Source organism: Oncorhynchus mykiss, chromosome 2 (genome assembly GCF_013265735.2).
Source record: "Oncorhynchus mykiss isolate Arlee chromosome 2, USDA_OmykA_1.1, whole genome shotgun sequence".
Taxonomy (NCBI): domain Eukaryota; kingdom Metazoa; phylum Chordata; class Actinopteri; order Salmoniformes; family Salmonidae; genus Oncorhynchus; species Oncorhynchus mykiss.
This window is the reverse complement of record NC_048566.1, coordinates 12,292,859-12,298,858: the sequence shown is the minus strand read 5'-3', so window position 1 is coordinate 12,298,858 and position 6,000 is coordinate 12,292,859.

Genomic DNA, 6,000 nt, shown 5'->3' with positions numbered 1-6,000 from the left:
TATAAACTCCTAGTAATGTATTGTAGTAACTACACACGCTCCATCTATAAACTCCTAGTAATGTATTGTAGTAACTACACGCGCTCCATCTATAAACTCCTAGTAATGTATTGTAGTAACTACACACGCTCCAGCTATAAACTCCTAGTAATGTATTGTAGTAACTACACACGCTCCAGCTATAAACTCCTAGTAATGTATTGTAGTAACTACACGCGCTCCATCTATAAACTCCTAGTAATGTATTGTAGTAACTACACACGCTCCAGCTATAAACTCCTAGTAATGTATTGTAGTAACTACACGCGCTCCATCTATAAACTCCTAGTAATGTATTGTAGTAACTTATAGTGAAGAAAATAACATTGCATAAATATCACAGTAGTATTACTACAGTAGTATTACTACAGTAGTATTATTATTGGTGTTACTATCATGGTGGTAGTATTATTACAGTAGTATTATCACAGTAGTATTACTACAGTAGTATTACTACAGTAGTATTATTACGGTAGTGTTATTACAGTAGTATTACTACAGTAGTATTACTACAGTAGTATTATTACAGTAGTAGTATTACAGTAGTATTACTACAGTAGTAGTATTACAGTAGTATTACAGTCGTATTATTCCAATAGTATTATTACAGTAACATTATTACAGTAGTATTACTACAGTAGTATTATTACAGTAGTATTATTGCAGTAGTATTACCACAGTAGTATTATTACAGTAACATTATTACAGTAGTATTACTACAGTAGTATTATTACAGTAGTATGTTTTACAGTAGTATTACTACAGTAGTGGTATTATTGTTGGTGTCACTATCATGGCATTAGTATTACTACAGTAGTAGTATTACAGTAGTAGTATTACAGTGGTAGTATTACAGTAGTATTATCACAGTAGTATTATTACAGTAGTAGTATTACAGCAGTATTATTACAGTAGTAGTATTACAGTAGTAGTATTACAGTAGTATTACAGTGGTATTGCTATAGTATTAGTATTACAGTAGTATTACCACAGTAATAGTATTACTATAGTAGTAGTATTACAGTAGTAGCATTACAGTAGTATTACAGTAGTATTACAGTAGTAGTATTACAGTAGTAGTATTACAGTAGTAGTATTACAGTAGTATTACAGTGGTATTACTATAGTATTAGTATTACAGTGGTATTACTATAGTAATAGTATTACAGTGGTATTACTATAGTAATAGTATTACTATAGTAGTAGTATTACAGGAGTAGTATTATTGTTGGTGTTACTGTCATGGTGTGATTAGTAATAGTATTACAGTGGTATTACTATAGTAATAGTATTACAGTAGTATTATTACAGTAGTAGTATTATTGTTAGTGTTACTGTCATGGTGTGATTAGTAATAGAGTATATTCTAATTATAATATGATCCTGTCTATATGACAGCTGACAGAGGCTCATTAGCCGTTCAATTAGCAGCATTAGCAGCAGGGCAACACGTCATATCTGATATCTTTATCTCCACCATGGCCTCTGATCGCTACTGATCGTTATTATACATTTAAGAACCTGAAAAGTGGGCCCACAGTGGCACGAGGACACGCACAATTACACAGAAGGTACATTTTTTAAATAGTTTTTATTTATTTAACCTTTATTTAACTAGGCAAGTCCGTTAAGAACAAATTCTTATTTACAATGACGGTTCCCAACACATTTTTCATGCAACATTAAATACATTTGTTTGGAAAACATGTATTATTATAATTATTGTTATTATAATTATTGTTATTATTATTATTATAGATCAAGTATTACAATTATTATTATTAGGATATTGCTATTACACTACTTACTATATGATTGTTCCGTTTTACCAGTCGCCTATCGCCTACTGGTATTCAGTTATAGTATGTCGGTCTGACATAATCTTTGATTTCCTTAATCGTCTAATTTCATATTGTTCCAGATCAAGACAATGGTTGAATGTCTTTCCACCAATCAGTAAAGAGACAACATCTTTGATCAAGTGTAGACGCAAACAATAATTAACATGAACATCGCTGCTAATGCTAAGACGTGTCAACTGTTGGAAACGAAATGCGTAAAGCCTCCAAAGATTTTGTAATTTTCTAGAAAACATATTTTTTTGTTTCCACGTCCAAGTGCTCCGGTTAAAACAAGCGTGAGGAAATATAGTGTTATCTCTCTCTCTCTCTCTCTCTCTCTCTCTCTGTCTCTCTCTGTCTCTCTCCCTGACTCGCTCTCTCTCTGTCTCTCTCTCTGACTCGCTCTCTCTCTGTCTCTGTCTCTCTCTCTCTCTCTCTATCCCTCTCTCTCTCTCTCTGTCTCTCTCTCTGTCTCTCATTGTTAAAATATGTTCAGAACAACGTGATCGTTGAATAATAAGAGATAGGGCCTGACTTTTGACCCGGAAGTACTGTTGTAACTCGGTCAAAATGATAGGCCTACCTCCTATTTTCAAATCAAAGTTTATTGGTCGCGCTAGGCCTGCACAGATTTGCACATCTTATCGCAGGTGCAGCGAAATGCATAACCTAAAAAGCAACCGCTTTCGATTGGTTCACTGAATTGAGCCCCATTCTACTGCGGGTGCAACAGCTGACAGAAGTAGTGGTATTTTAGAGCAATATAAAAACAATAACGCAACAGCGACAACAATAGAACCCATCGTGACAATAATCAGAAGCATACTACGGATGGAAGACAACTGGTCCTGTAATCCAGGCCTACCTTTACAATTGGGCCCCACGGGGCCTAGTAATAATCGTGTGTCTATTATATCAGGCATTTCATTGATAGGAAATGCTAACAATAATCGACATTTCAATGATGTAAATTAGAATTATGTGATACTATTTTTCCATTTGATCTAGTGTCCTTTTTTAAAATGATTATAGTCTGTAACCCTTTTGTTTTGATAACCAGGAAAACAGGACACGTCATTGTCAACTTAATTTAGAATTAATGGTACAAATGACCTACGGTGCTTTACTCTTAATAATACTAATAATACCATTACAATATAACAATATTCTTACAGTTATTTTTTTTTTAAACAATTTTTATTTTTAAACAATATTTTAGTAATATATGTAATAACAAAACACACATTTCGGATTTTAAAAATTAGGCCTATAAGAATACACTTGAATAATTAAAAACACAACAATTAACTATATATTTTTCAAAATAAATATTTAACACAACTAACAGCTCTCAATGACGTCTGTAACACATCGTAATGTCACCATCCGGGTCTGTTCTTTCAAAAAGAAGTTCGATATTCAAAACACACACACACTGAAAGCTCACGTCATAATCAAAAGCTATATTATGACGACTGCTTGGCAACAAGTGTGCTAAAACTAACCCGAGTAACAAACCCCTAAACGCTGTATAAGTGAGTTTGACGTTTAATCGGTCTCCACATTTAAACCCCTCCTATGTAACTCCGCTCCGAAGCTTTCCCATTTCCAACAGGGAAAATAACCTTCTTGGGAAGGTTAAGCTGTAGCCTGAAACGCCATGGGGAGCCCGAAGATTTAGGGTGAAACTCGAGGAAAGTCGATCTTAAAAGGAACAAATATAGAGCTGTCCGATGTCCTGCCCGTTGACAGGAGCGTTCACAAACGGGACAGTATTTTCACATATTCTCAGACCTCTTTACCAGTCCATTTGCTATTCATTTCTATTGGTATTATAGCCCTTCGTGTTTTGAAGAAATGTGATTGTTTTTAGTCAAACACTTAAATCCAGTGGGCATATCCTGACTTTATTTGCAGTGACAAAGGGTTTCTAATATTGTGATTGGACATCAAAGGAGCAGCTACATTGACTATTGGCTGGAACAAATCCTCTCAAAGGAGCAGCCACATTGACTATTGGCTGAAACAAAATCCTCTCTTTAAATAATTTCAGTGCGAGGACACATGTTAGCACTAAACCCACGCCAAGTCAGTGTACACGTCATCGGGGCTAAGAATGGGAACTCACATGTCTAACTGAAGAGTCAAAAGTTACAGTATATTAGGGCCAGGGTTATTTTTGGGGCCAGGGTTAGGGCCAGAGTTGGGGCCAGGTTTAGGGCCAGGGTTGGGGCCAGGGTTAGGGTTGGGGCCAGGGTTAGGGCCAGGTTTAGAGCTGTGTCCTCACTAGCCTTATCTCACTGAGAGAGGATAACAGCTAAGTGCTCAATAGCCTCACTTACCCCTGACTCTATATATCAACAGGACCTGGCGTTGGACAACCCTAGCTGACACCAGGCCTGTTTATTATGCACCAGACTTTTATTATGGTAATATAACAATAGATACCAGAGACCTTTATTCTGGAATAAATAACAAACAAGACAGGACTATGTTAGTTATGCATTTTGTTACATAAAAGGAACGTATATATTTTTTTCATTAAAGAGGCAATCAGTATTAGAAACAATAACAAAGCGGCCTCCCCACCCCTGGTTCAGGTAACCAGCTGAGGGATGAGCAAGGAGACATGGAACCACTCTCAAATTCATAGACAGAACTGTGGATACAAGGAACCAAGACCATCCACGATATCAACATATGATATTTTTTAACCAGAGGCTATAATAGTTTGTTTACATTTTCTGTGTTTACAATTTTTTTTTAAAAACATTTTATTTAACCTTTCTTTAATTACATAAGTAAACATTGGATTAAAACAAGGTTACGGTGCCTTCAGAAAGTATTCATACCCCTTGACCTTATCCACGTTGTTATATTACAGCCTGAATTTGAAATGGATAAAATGTATATCTTTTTTTGTCACTGGCCTACCCACAATACCCCAGAATGACATCACAATACCCCAGAATGACATCACAATACCCCAGAATGACATCACAATACCCCAGAATGACATCACAATACCCCAGAATGACATCACAATACCCCAGAATGACAAAGTGGAATTATGCTTTTTGAAATTCTTGAAAAGTAATTTTTAAAAAAGAAGGAAAAGCTGAAATGTCTTGAGTCAATAACTATTAAACCACTTTGTTATGACAAGTCTTAATAAGTTCAGGAGTAAAAAATGTGTTTTAACAAGTCACATAATAAGTTGCACGGACTCACTCTGTGTGCAATAATAGTGTTCAACATGATTTTATTAGTGACTGCTTCATCGCTGTACCCCACCAGTCGAGCAATGAATTTCCAAAACACAGATTCAACCACAGAGACCAGGGAGGTTTTTCAATGCCTCGGAAAGAAGGCAACCCGTTGGTAGATGGGTAAAAAAAACAAGCAGACATTGAATATCCCTTTGAGCATGGTGAAGTTCTCAATTACACTTTGGATGGTGTATCAATATACCCAGTCACTACCAAGATACAGGTGTCCTTCCTAACTCAGCAGCCGGAGAGGAAAGAAACCACTCAGGGATTTCACCATGAGGCCAATGGTGACTTTAAAACAGTTAATGAGTTTAATGACTGTGATAGGAGAAAACTGAGGATGGGATCGACAACATTGTAGTTACTCCACAACACTAACCTAACTTACAGAGGGAAAAGAAGGAAGTCTGTACAGAATAAAAATATTCCAAAACATGCTTCCTGTTTGCAACTAGGCACTAAAGTAAAACTGCAAAAAATGTGGCAAAGCAATTCACTTTTTGTTCTGAATAGAAAGTGTTATGTTTGGGGCAAATCCAATACAATACAACACTATTGTATATTATTGTACTATTGCACTATTGTACTATTGAGAGTACCACTCTCTGTATTTTCTTGCATAGTGGTGGCTGCATATTTATAAAAATATATGTATTTAACATTTATTTAACTAGGCAAATCAGTTAAGAACAAATTCTTATTTTACAATGGCGCACTATCCCGGACAATGCTGGGCCAATTGTTCACCACCCGAAGGGACTCCCAATCAAAGCCACATGTGATTCAGCCTGGATTCAACAAACAAAACAATCAGACAATGAATATCCCTTTGAGCATGGTGAAGTTCT